Below are 14,698 nucleotides of genomic sequence, written 5' to 3'. Positions count from 1 at the left end.
GATTTTGATTTCTGTGAAAATTGTGTATATGGGAAGCAAAATCGGGTGAGTTTCCCCTCTGGTGGTAAGAGGATGAAACATATATTAGAGCTTATGCACAATGATGTGTTTGGACCTGTGAAGGTTCCATCACTGGGTAAGTCTGTGTACTATTTATCATTTATAGATGACTTCTCAAGGAATACATGGATATATTTCCTTAAGAAGAAATCTAAAGTCTTTGACAGGTTTAAATAATTTAAGGCTGTGGTGGAAAACCGGACAGAGAAGAAGATAAAGGTGTTGAGGACAGATAATGGTGGAGAGTTTTGCAGTAAGGAATTTGAAGAATTCTGTAAAAAGTGTGGTATATCACGACAGAAGACTACTCCATATACACCTCAGTAAAATGGAGTTGCAGAAAGAATGAATAAGACATTGATGGAAAGGGCAAGAAGCATGCTCAGTGGTGCTGGGTTAGGATAGGAATTCTGGGGAGAGGCGGTGGATACTGCATGTTACCTGGTCAACAGGTCACCTTCATGAGCATTGGAGGATAAGACTCCACAAGAGGTATGGACTGGTAAGAAACCCTCTCTTTCACATCTGAGGGTATTTGGATGTGATGCATATGTACATGTTCCAAAGGAGAAATGAACCAAGTTGGATAGTAAATCTGAAAAGTGCATCTTTATTGGGTATAGGGATGGTTTAAAGGGTTATAAGCTTTGGAACCTAGTCACACAGAATGTTGTGTATAGCCGAGATGTGGTGTTCAGAGAGGTGAAAGATGTTATTAAACATGAAGTCCAACGAAAGGAACCTGAGAAGATAGAGTTTGAGCTAAAGGAGGAAGAATCAGAAGATGAAGAGCCACAAACTCCGGCTATCAGAAGATCAGTTCGAGAAAGAAGGCGGCCTGAAAGGTATAGTCCATTTGCTTTTTGTTCAAATTTTTCTTTATTTATTACTGACGATGATCCTAGGACTGTGAAGGAAGTAGTAGATTCAGAGGATGGAAAACTCTGGAAAGAGGCCATGGTTGATGAAATGGCATCTTTGCACAAAAATGAGGCTTGGGATCTGGTGGAGTTGCCGGCTGGAAGGAAACCCATTGGCAGCAAATGTGTGTTCAAAAAGAAGACAAATGCAGAAGGAAAAGTGGAGAAATACAAAGCTTAGTTGGTAGCAAAAGGTTATTCCCAGGTGCCGGCAATTGATTTTGGTGATATTTTTTCTCCTGTTGCCAATGTAACTTCTATTAGATTACTTTTATCTGTTGTTGCTGCTTTTGATTTTGAGGTAGAACAGATGGATGTGAAGATAGAATTTCTTCACGGGTATCTGGAAGAGGAGATCTACATGAAGCAACCTGAAGGCTTTGTGGTGAAGGGTAAGAAAGAACTAGTATGTAAGTTAAAGAAGTCTCTATATGGGTTAAAACAGTCACCAAGGATGTGGTATCAGAAATTTGATACATTTATACGAGGACTTGGCTTCACCAGAAGCAAAGTAGATCATTGTGTGTATTATAAATTAATTGGTGACCGTGTTATCTATCTGGTCTTGTATGTGGATGATATGTTATTGCTTGGAAATGACAAAGAAGTTATCTAGGATTTGAAGACCCAATTTTCCTCCAAATTCGACATGAAAGATCTTGGTGCTGCAAACTATATTTTGGGCACGCAAATTAAAGAGATCGGGCAAAGAGGAAGCTCTGATTAAACTAGAAGAAGTATGTCGAGACAATATTGCAGAGGTTTAATATGCAGGATAGTAAACCGGTGAAGGTTCCTATTCCTATAGGTGTGAGGTTATCTGCTGAACAGTGTCCCAAGACACAAGAAGAGGAAGAGGACATGTCCTGTGTTCCATATGCAAGTGCAGTCGGTAGCCTGATGTATGCAATGGTCTTTACTAGACCAGACATTGCACATGTAGTGGGAGTATTGAGCAGGTTTATGTCGAAACCAGGGAAGGAGCACTGGACAACAATGAAGCAGGTTTTGAGGTATTTGCGTGGCACTAGTGATTATGGTTTGTGCTACTGAGGAAGACTAGGATTGGACAGAGTGTTGGATATTGATGACTTTGTTGATGCAAACTGGGCTGGAGATCTGGATCAGAGAAGATCTACAAGTGGGTATGTGTTTAACTTATTTGGAGGTGCAGTCAGTTGGATGAGTAAGAAACAATTTGTAGTGGCACTGTCAACTACAGAGGCAAAATACATGGCAACCACTCATGCAAGCAAGGAAGCAATTTGGTTGCAGAGATTGTGTTCAAGTATGGGGTTAGTACAAGAAGCTATAAGGATAACTGTGACAGCTAAAGTGCAATTTTCCTGGCAAAGAACCCTACATATCATTCAAAGACAAAGCACATTGATCTTCAGTGTCACTTCGTGAGGGATATGATAGAAGACAAAAAGGTGTTGCTGGTAAATATGGACACTTTAAAGAATACTGCAGATGCATTGAAAAAATCTATGAGCTCTGAGAAGTTCTCTTGGTGTAGAGAGACAATGGGCATTTTAGAGCTGGAAAAATGACTAAACTCTCTTGTGGCCGCCCGTGGAAAGAGAACAACAAGTGGGAGAATGTTGGGTTGTGTTATATTCTTTCCACATAGTTAACAGGGGGTTTGAAGGGCACCTGTAACCCCACTTTATGGGGTCCTGGGCAGTGCCCCAGAAAATTTTGGTTTTGGACCTTATGTTAGGTTGGGTGGACCCACTTATGGTTTTGTGCATGATTTTCGCACATGTTTTTTTGGACGTGATGGTTTTCGGTCCATGGTATTGGATGTGATGGTTTTTTAGTCCATGGTATTGGACACAATTGTTTTCAGTCCATGGTATTGGATGCTTCGGCATGTATAAATATGTATTGTAACATTGAAAGGAAAATAATGAAAAATCAAGCTGGTAGTCCCGGTTTTGGGATCTAGGGGAAAATCTCTGTGTATATGTGTTTTATGTGTTATGCTCTCGCATTGTTTATTTTCTGTGTTTTTAGAATTCGTATGCATGTAATTTCTGTACGGGGTTAAAACCTACATCCTCTACGACTAGCCATTCTCTATCGAGGAGGCATAGTTACTGAGAGAAACGAGTTTTCCACACAAATATGGGATAAACAATGATCAATAGGACAAACAAAAGAACAAACCTTAAGCAATTTGAAGGTTGACTAGAGCACAAGTAGGTTGTCTCCTAGACTCCACAATTGGAACCCAAGAACATTAAGTGTTGACTGAACCTGACATACTACATGAAAACACTTTTGAAAACCCCACAAAGGACAATCAAAATAAATTGAAACGAACTGCACTATAAGGTGAATAACTCACTTGAGATTGAGATAGACCATATACTCAACACCTAAGATCTGTAATGGGATGTAATGAAAATAGTTACCCCTTAAACTTGTGACACACTAATTTCCCAACACATAATGAGACCCAAATTGATAGATACAAGAGGCTTAAAACATTGGAAACCTGAATTTGCATTACTAAACTAAAAGGTATACTGTTATCATTAAAACTGTACAGAGATATTGCCCAGATACCATACACCACAAATCAAGATAGGATAGTTAAATGAGATACCTATGGAATTATTTCTTTAGAGTCCTGAGGTGGTTAGAACAACCACCAATTTGAAGACCGACCCACTCAGTGTACTGTGCAAAAAAAAATGAAGAAGATTGACCTAATTTAACACTCCTAAAAATTATGGAAATGAACTAAGTAGATATCGTCTTACTACCAAAACAAAAATTGTTGTCAATTTTACCAAAGGAAGGAGCCAAGCAGCCCAGACATGCAGTGTATCAAAATAAAGAACCTTAAGAAGCAAGGTAAGGAGGCATCATCCCCACCACCCGAGATAACGTCATACATTTTCCACCCTTCAAATAACCCCATGCATTTATAATGAGAGGACATGTGTTGATGACCCCAAGCAGGAGAACATTTTTCATGACACACCAAGACCTAGAAGGGACAAATGTTAATCACGACACACATTTTGAAAAAAGCATTCCTCTCTTAGCTCATACACTCATCAATGAACACATAGAAACCACTGTCAAATTCACCAAAGGCTGGGTCCAATCCACCCAAACATACCTGTCTCATTGCAATGGAGAAAATATAAACCACGATGTGAAGGATAAGATCGTACCTCCACCAAAACTCAACTGCCCCCATGCATTTATAATGAGGGGACGTGAGCTGGTAATTCTAGGAGAACGATTTCCATGAGATGTGAGGACAAGGATGAGACAAGTGTTGCTTGTGGCACATATTTTGAAATATACATCCCACTCTTAACTCACACCCCCATCAAAGAGTGATTCATGTTACTTTCAATTACTTTAAAAGTGGTCATTAAAAATATTTTATAGCTAATATTGAGATATTTCTTTTGTTATTAATATATTTTTAAATCCCATATGTCAAATCCATAATGAGAAGGGAAGGAATTACACATTTCTCTCACACTAAAATGTAGAAACAACCTTTTATTACAATAATCAAATAAATTATTCTAAAGAGAGACGTATCTTTTAGAAGACAAACAAAAGAGTTTATTATTATTATTATTAATACTATTATTAAGACAAAAATCAATATTTTTAGTTATGTATTTAATTAAAATAATAAAAATAAACCATTATAATACAAATTCTAAGTTTCTTTTAATATTTTAACAATTACAAATAAGCTACTATATAGATCCACAACATTGATCATTTATTTTCGGTTGACAACATAGTAGCTTAATCACATTAATAAAAATTTTCATATGCATTGATCACCATTATTTTCCACCTTTTGAAATTAATGGCATCGATTGGCATACAAAAGGTGGAAAATGATGTTGATTGGTGTATATCAACCATTTCATTAATATATGGTTGCCATAGTTGATGGTCGAAATCCATGGGGAGGATTAAGAAATAATGGTTAACCTTAGTTTACTATGATTAAATATGATAAGATTATGGATGACAAGGGTAAATTATGCTCAAAAAATGGTTTACTATGAGTGTCCATGAATATTCGTGTTAAACCAAAGTTATTTCTTATATGTTATAATAGACAATGATTGACCATGATTGATCATGTTGCCTATTGTGATTATGGTTGAGCATGGGTAAAAATGGTTGACCATGTTTTGACCATGTTTGTTCGTGGTTAATTATAGTTGTCCATGTTGATAAAGTCTTACCATGGTTGACTATGTTCGGGCATATTGACCATACTTCAATGTGATGAGGATGGTTGACAATGGTTTGACAATTTTTTCCATGGTTCATCTTCGTTAACTATGATAAAGTGTGGTCATGTTATAGTGGATAATGATTGTAAATTTGTAGCTATAGTTGACTATGATGTTGATTTTTTTAGTAGCTTGGGAGGTACTCCAAGCCCTAGGATTTTGGGTTTGGAGGGAAAAGATCCACAAAAGTCACTTGTGGGCTTGAAACCCAAGCTTTGGGTTTTGTACCAATCGTGTTTGGGGCATTTCCATGGAGAAATTTGGACATGTGATGGCATGAGATGGTAGAGGGCGGAAAGGAGAATCTAATGCCTCGACAAACATTGGATTTTGAGCTGTCCTTAGTGAGATATGAATTTTAGAAGTTAATTGTTGGGTTGACACCATAAGAGTCAAGGTCAGCTTAAGCTTAGTAAGCCTCCTTGGCTGCCGCACAACCCTTAGATGGAGTTTTGGAGGAGCCCTCTTATGTGTATAAATAAGAGGTGAGGAGGCATTTGAGCATCCATTTGTGAAACAAACACAAGAAGAAAAGAGCTCGGTGGAGGAGAGGATTTTATGTTCTAGGATCACAGCAAGGAGAGGTAGACCAACGAAGGAGGAGAGGGTTATTTCAGACCTAGTTTAGGTCTGATCCGTATGTTGGAGAGAAAGACGAGGCAAGGAGGAGTTGTTTCAAGGGCTCGTTGAGGCAGAAAAGAGGTAAGGTATGGATGTTTTGGGTGGATTGTAGGTGGTAGCACAAGTCTATGGTAGGTCACAAGCCTAGACACTCCAAAACAAGGCAGCGTGGAGGTCACAGAGGCATCACTGACAAACCAATATTATATCACGTGCATTCATATTGGCGCATTAAAAATGGAAAAGTCACAAAATAATATATTGGGGTTATAATGAGGGCCTAAAGGGTTTTAATATACCATACAATAATATATATAATCTAAGGTATTGTTTATACAATTTTTTGACCAAGAGGAGGAAAAAATACACCAAGTGGAGGGGAAAATATGAGAATATCGAGCTACATCTCACTGGTGGAGGGAAAGAGCTGCATTTTGGAGTCGAGCCTCTCTGCAACCCACCTACAACCTTAAGCTTTTCTGCGCTTAAACCCTAAGAGGAGTTGTGTTTCTAAGTTTGAACCAAACAGGACCACTCCCCAAATCCTTGCCCTCCCTCTTGCTTGTTCGAACCCGTGTCCAACTACCCACTTAGACTAATTCTCTCTAACAACCACATCAACTGCGGAATAATAGCAGGCTTCTCCAACTGCAACGAGCACATGAGCGAGACCTACCAACAACTTAAGTTACGGCAACTGAAGATACCTGGTAAGTAGGAAAAAGCACTTGGATGGAAGGATAATACTAAGAAAGGAAAGCAAGGTGAGCTTTTGTCATTGGCGATCAATACAAAAAATCAAGATGAGGTGGGGATGATGAATGAAATGGATACTCGGTTACAGAAAGAGATACAAAAGGATATGTGTTTCCATATCAGGTGGGTAGTGAGATTCATTGAGTTTAATTTGGTCTGACCACCTTTCTGCCTTTCCATCTTGAGCGAGACCTACTGCTTTCATTCAAATCTCTGAGCATAGTTTTCATGGTAAGATTCTTGTAAAGTAGCCTCTAACTTTGTCTTCTCTACTGTGGAACTATCTAAGGCTATTTCAGTTGCATCTAAGGCTATTTTAGTATCTTCTAGGCCAGCTTTTAGATTCTCATACTCATGATCCTTTTGAGTAAGTTCACTCTTTTCACTCATAAGGGTTTGAACATCAGTTTGTAACATGGCTAGCTTCACAAACAATTCTTCAATATGACTCCTATAATTAATTTCATTCTTCACTTGTTTCTCAATCTCATCCAACATGTTTTGTAGCTTTGATGACAATGCTTCACTCTCTTTCTTTGAGAGACCTAACTGGCTCATAAGTTCTTACAGATTGTCATGATATTTAATTTTCATAGATGCAATCTCTTCTTTAGCCTTTCTGAGTGATTCTTGCAGATTGGTTTTCTATAGGAGGAATTCAAAAGATTCTTTTTAAGTGCTTGTGTTGCCACTTTCTCATTAGCATTGAATGTTGATGACATATGTTGAGAAAGCCTCTTAAATTCTTCCCAAAGTCATTCTGTTGTAGTAGAATTATTCCATTGAGCCATTCTTAATTCTTCTTCTTCCCTTTTGGCCCGTTGTTCCTGTTCCCTTTTAGATTGCAACAATGCATCCAAATCTACTACAAACTTTGTTGTCTTCGTATCTATCTCTTGTTGTAATTGTTCAACCTTACTCTCTAGGATACTTATGGTTGAAAAATAAGTTGCATGCTCATTTCTGAGATTTCGTAATTCTTCTTGCAGTTGTTCCTCCGATTTTTTAGATAAACACTACTCATGATTGTGATGTCCATCAATATCAACAGGTAGTGGGAGCCCACAAATTCAACTCCCTTAAGAGACTGGTTGATCTGCATGTGATCTGCAAGGACTATCTGTAATTCTAATGCTAGAAATAATGGTTTTGGGAGAGAAAGAAAGAGAGGCCTTTCGAAATCTATGCCATAGATGGAATGTATATTCAAAAATATCTGCGAGATTGGCAAGAGGGCTACTCTCCATCTAGGATCACATGGCTACAAATTTACAGGCCTTTTCATCCTCAATAGGAATCATAATATAAGGTTTTTTAAGGGGTTTGTCACATCCTATAAAGTTGGCCAACTATTATGGGCCTTATGGATAGATAAATGGTTATTGGGACCATATACAAGTGAGTGGTTTTCTAATGGATCAGTCCCTTATTCTGGCAGGGGATCTGAACTTCACTACCTCTACTAGGGAAACTTCAAAGATTAGAGCCCATTATGATCCCCATGATAACCTAATTTTCAGAGATGTTAAAAGAACAAAATTTCCTTGATGTTATCCCTAATTCTTTGGAATCAAACTGGAGAAATGGAAGGGTTGGGGATGAAGTAATAGCTAATATATTGGATAGGTTCCTGAAAGTAGGCCATCTTGCTGCAATTTTTGGAAGATATAGATCATGGACTAGTCCAGAAAGAATTTTAGATTACCTCTCTATTCCTTGACTTTGGATTTCGAAGATCATAATATTAAATACCCTTTTAAATTCAACCATTCATGTCTTGAATTGGATCCTTTAGGTCACTAGTCAAGAATTTATGGCATAATAGTATGTTATTAATTGCTTCTCTAATATGTACTCCCTTTTTTGGAAATAGAAGAAACATAAGAAAGTTTTTGTAGGTTGGAAAAGAAAAAGAAAAGTAGAGTTGAAAGAAGAATTGTTAACCCAGGAGGATGAATATGCAAAAATCTCATAGTCTTTCATTAATTCTAATTTCTCAAATTTCTCAAATTTTGATCAAATTCAGTTGACCAAGTGGGACATGTTTTTCTTATCTGTTTTAGAGACCTACTCTTTTGAAAAGGGATCCTTATTGGTCACATTCTTATTAGTTTGATAAGAGATTGGATCCATTGCTTAATCAATTTGATCAAGTTTGATTGATGATGGAGACCAAAATAACCCATAGTCATTCAAGAATGACCTAGATTAGGGAGAATTATTTGTTTGAAGAAAATATTGAACCCCCTCATTCATAAGGTGGAACCTATTTCATTTCTAGATCGAGTGCCAATGAACCAATAATAACTCATCCAAATTTAGGTGCAAATTCAGGGTACAAATAATTTGTGGTTGATCTAGTTTTGGTAGCTTCTACTAATGAAAACTTCCAAATAGTCAATCACTTCTTCTATAGAGGTAAGAATATCAACTTAAACTTTAAATATGTCCACCGTTTAAGTTCCAAGAAAGCCCTAGATTTCAATCACATCTATATTTGTATCTAATTATGTTCAAGAATCAATCAAATTTGAATGAACAATGGTCTACAATGCATTGATTCATTATCTTCACTCATAAATTCTTTAGTGACTTTTATTATTTCCTTCACAGTTCTAAGATTCCCATAATTTTTTTCTAGACATGCTTGAGTTGTGGAGCAAAAAAGTTGTGAGTGGATACAAGGAAAGGTGATCCAACAATAACCCCAAAGTTGAAAATTATTTCCTTTGAGAAGGGTTTTTGACCTGTTAGAGGTAATTCTGTGAAACTTGAGTTGTAATTTGCAAATTGTCTTGCTAGTTGAATTGCAGTAAGTAGGTTCTTTTTGGTAGAAGCCAACACCGTTCATTTGTTGATCTCAAATTATTGAGAAAATGACTCAAATTGATGAGTTATTAGAGTTACTAAATACTCTAATACTCTCTACTATCAACAACACAAACACACTCAACAATTTGTGGTCATATTTGAAACACCATTAGATAGCACTTTCTTTTTCGCATAAGACATCAATTTATAAGTATGTTGTAATTATTCTAAGAACTATTTCAAGTTAATTTCTAAAGTTTCTAGTTAACCTTAAACAACCATTCATCAAAACAATTTGGCTTCTCCTACCATTTGTTTGTGATCTTCCTTAAAACATCATATTCCTAGAATATATTTATTCATAGAGTATATTTGACTATTGGATACTATCTACTTACATGTTTCAGCTCTGCTTTTTCACTCTCATACACCTTAAAAGAAAAAAGGTTTGAAATATGATATTTAAACATTATGGAAAATTTGCATTATTCATCCACAAGTAATATGAAAAGTCATAAATGAACTTGAATAGTCTTTGAGAATCCCAAAGGCTTCTTAAAAAAATAAAACTCAAAAACTAAAAGTCACGTAATATTATATTATATTTGAATATATGTATCTAGTTAAGACTTATCCCTCCATTTATGCCTCCCCGACACTTTTCTTGTCTAGCATAATCTCAAGGACTCTCTGTAAAAATTAAACCTTTTTTAGTGTTCGAGAAGAGAGAAGCAACTGAATGTCTTTAAAATAAAATTTTAGGCACATTTATCTCGTACACATTCACTTTTTAACTTTAAAAATGGTGGAGGCTCTCTCACAGGTTTTTGAGTTGCCAAACTATTTGATTGAAGAGTGACCTAGATTAGGGAGAATTATTTGTTTGAAGAAAATATTGAACCCCCTCATTCATAAGGTGGAACCTATTTCATTTCTAGATCGAGTGCCAATGAACCAATAATAACTCATCCAAATTTAGGTGCATATTCAGGGTACAAATGATTTGTGGTTGATCTAGTTTTGGTAGCTTCTACTAATGAAAACTTCCACATAGTCAATCTCTTCTTCTATAGAGGTACAAATATCAACTAAAAGCTTAAATATGTCCACCGTTTAAGTTCCAAGAAAGCCCTAGCTTTCAATCACACCTATATTGGTATCTAATTGTGTTCAAGAATCAATCAAATTTGAATGAACAATGGTCCTCAATCCAATTGACCCCAGGTTGTAACTTGCAAGAGCTTCCCTTGCTTTCTCTTGAGATGAATGCAAGTACTTTCTTTATGCTTTTGTGTAGAGTTGCAAGTGTCTTCGGACCTACTCAAAAGAGAGGCACACAATCAATGTGACATTTTAGGTTCAGGATTCTCTATAGCATAACAGAGCCATGTACAATGAAAGGAAGCTAGGAAAGGATAGCCCTTACCCATCGTGGTTGGCACCACCTTCTTTGTACCTCCATATGCATCCACATGGTCCCTATGATCTGCAATTTGTTGAGATAAAAGAATGTAATGTTAGCTAGATCTTCCTTCTCTTATTGCATCATTATTCCTGAAAATAAACCATCATTTGGAGAGGATAAAATGGTCTAGGGACCACAAAGCAGAGGCATGATCACTAACATAAATAAACCAAAGCACACAGTCTTTACTCTCCTTAGTCCCAATGGAAATGAAAACCCTTTTTTACAAATTTACCATTGAAACTTTGTCAAATTCTGATGTTGTTTTTTAAACTGATATGCTCTATAACCTGTGAGTTTCAAGGCCTCCTCCTTGTCTAGGCAGTGGTGTTATCCATTTATCAACCTACTTCTATCGAATATAGAAATATGTATCTCAAAATATAATTGACGAAAGTACCTTGGTGGATTTGACATGACACAATACAAACATTCTTGCTTGAAGGAAGGCTACATTTTCCAAAGAAACAAAATAGTTTTAAAGAGGAATCTATTAAGCCATTTGGCAGAAACCTTTTGGAAAAATTCCACCATCGCTTGTATGGAATAGGAAGTACATAACACAAATGTTGATAGTTTATTTCACCCTATAAAGTGATATTTCCTTAGTGGCATAGATTGTTCTATCTCCTTTTCACTTACATGTCAATTATATCCATCCATTTTAAACTCCAAAGGCTACAAATATCTAAATCAAGTAAAGAGAGTAACCTACTCTCCCAATTCAAATAGCCAGTGGTTGTCCTCAGCTGATCTTGGATTGATGGGTTCTTTGGCTGACAAATGAGACTCTTTCATAAAGGAATCGTCCATCAATGGAGTCTGCATAAAAATATCAAAGGACTTGTTCATGTGGAGTTGGGATGCCACTGTAGGCAGAGTGAAAACAACCCTAGCTTATGAAGCTATTGCATACTCCACTGTAAATCAAGATTCCAATTGGTGGAAAAACTACATTTGGAAATGGAATGGCCCAAAAAAGCTGAAATATTTCTCTTGGTTAGCCCTCCACAACAAAATCTTAACCTAGGAAAATCTTTAGAGAAGAGGTTTCGTAGGGCCAAATCAATGTTGTCTTTGTAGACTTCAAGAAGAAATAGTGGATCACCTTCTCATAAGTTGTAGCATCTCTAAGGAAATCTGGAAGACTGTGGTTCTAAAAATGGGCATAAAATAAAATGCTCTTCAAAACTCTTTTGAAGACACCCTTCTTTTTTGGGTGGAAAACTTTAAACCTCTCTGCACCTTACCTATTTTTGTGGTTTGGGGCATCTAGATACTCGGAAATAGCTTCATTTTCAAGAATTTGAATATCAGTGTGTTCCTTCATTCCTCCAATATTGTGTCTCATTTCAGGGAATATCCTTCGAAACAAAGCAAGAAAACACTGAGAAGGATCCCTTTCCTTGCATCTCTCAGGATCTCCCGATGGGCTTCTTTGGCGGAGCAACTCAAGATTTCAAATGTGGAGGGGGGAGACTGATAAAATTGCTGGGGAGAAAATCGATTCACTTCAAAATCGGGCTAGGATTCAGAACAAATAGAAAGCCAAAACTCATTGTTGTTTGGGCTCTGTTGCTCCTAGCCTCTCAAAAAAATATAAATTTCATACAAATTTTGGGAGACTCCAAATGTGTTATAGATTGGTTAGATGGAAAAGAACATCGGGAGGTTCTGAATCTGGCTGATTGGAAGATAAAAATTGAGGATATAAGAAAATAATTTCTGGATATTTGTTTCTTCTACATCTATAGGGAGATAAACTCCTCTACAATAGAAGCTCTCAATATCGAGTCAGGTTTCATCTGCTTTGAAGACAGGTTTGGAAACACAATTCAAAGCACACACGCGTGCCCATAAGCTAGAATATCTTTTAGTTTAACCTTCAGCTACAAGAACCTTTTAGATTTAGCTCCAGTCCTTGAAAGGCAATTTTTTTCTCAGCCTATAGATTTTAAATCTTCTCAGTGAAAAACCATTAATTTATTCAGATTGGAGACTTATACTTCTTTCAGATTTTTCTCAAAGTTAGCTTTGGAGCACAAGAATCATGTGTCATAGTGAATTCTCCAGAAAATCAACGTTATCTCTTATCTGTTTTAAAATTAGAAATTAGTAAGTTTGAAATCCATGTTAGTTAAAATATGAATTTCCTCCACCAATTCGAGTCCTCTCTCGAACTGTATTCTCTCTTATAGTCTCATGTAAAAGGAGAATAATCTCATATTATATCAGATTGTCGTGTACTTTTTATTATTATTAAAAAACTGAATAACCAAACATATATATATATATATATATAGATATATATTAAATATCCATCCATTGTGAATATTTTTGTTAACCCTAGAAGCTTCTCTTGTACCATGATCATTGACATCGACAACATTGTGCATATAAGTGTCATAAGTTATTGGTGTAGACTTAAAGGAGAATGTTGGTGCCTAATAACAATTGAGTGAGTGCATAATAAGTATGAAGAGAAGTTTTGAATCATGAGCTTCACAAACTCAAGATTGATAACTTCCTCAAATTTGCTACTAAACCATTTGATAGTGACTCTACAACCATATATTAATAATAAGCCCTGGTTAAATATGAATGCCAAGTCAGCAACCCACCCATGTTAAAACACATAATGCCTTACATTATTGAATCATAATTTTCATTAAGTCACCTCAACCTATTTCTATTAAGGTAAAATACAGGGAGAGGGACTGATGTGTATGCCCATACTAAACTAGAATATTTTTTTAATGACAATTTAAATATTGAGTTTCACCAACACAAGATTCAATGAAAATGCATGAGATTCTTTGCAAATACAATATTAGTTAGTAGATACATAAAGTCTTCCATGAAAACATGAATTCTTTTTGGAAAATGAAGAAAACCAAATCCACTTAGGCATGCATTACAATTTATATGAACTTTTGAAAGTTAAAAGAAGTCTTGAACCAACTCCGTGGTACAAAGAACAATTGAAGATCAAATTTTCAGAGTGTATAGTTGTATAATTGCATTATTTGCATCATTGAACGATGCCTATCCTGTTAAAGGATTCAATGAGGGCTAAAACTTAAAGTGAAAAGAAGAAGATGATGGTTATTTTTGTGCAAAGATACAACAATAGAAAATCCTAATGTTGTTGCCATGGGTCGAACAACAAGTACTCCATTCATTCACACACTCCCCTTTTCACCCATTAAACGATTGCCATTTTCTTCTGCTTGTGCTATGTCACTAGTAGCCTTCTCATGCAAAAAAATATTGAAGAGTCCTTGGCCCTAAATAAAGGAGAAGAAAAGTTTTCTTCTGTTGGCAATTCTTGCAGCCTCATATGTTTTTCTATTTCTTCATGCTAAAACTGCACTATTATATCATATGGGTACCGTGATTGTTTTCTAACACCAACCTTCAAATTCTCTATATGCAGCTTCTGCCATTCGAAGTGAGGAAACTATATCCAGAACATTTTGTAGGCTAGGATTATTGAACCGAAATTTGAGATTCTCGAAATAGACAAGATATTTTAGGCAATAGAGAATGTCAAATCAGAGAATGTAGACTTAAAACATTCACTTTTCACTTTTGACACCAAATCAGAAAGTTTTGAACAAGTAACTTCCAATCCAACTAACCCCAGGTTGTATCTTGCAAGAATTTCCCTTTCTTTCTCTTGAAATTACTGCAAGTAATGTCTTTGTGCTCCCTTACGTAGTTGCAAGTGCCTTTATGCCTACGCAAAAGTCAAGAACACAATCAATTTGACA

This window comes from Pinus tabuliformis, chromosome 5_2, assembly GCF_031772625.1.
Source record: "Pinus tabuliformis cultivar Carrire ecotype Pingquan chromosome 5_2, CPIR1, whole genome shotgun sequence".
Lineage (NCBI taxonomy): Eukaryota > Viridiplantae > Streptophyta > Pinopsida > Pinales > Pinaceae > Pinus > Pinus tabuliformis.
This window is presented reverse-complemented; position numbering follows the sequence as displayed.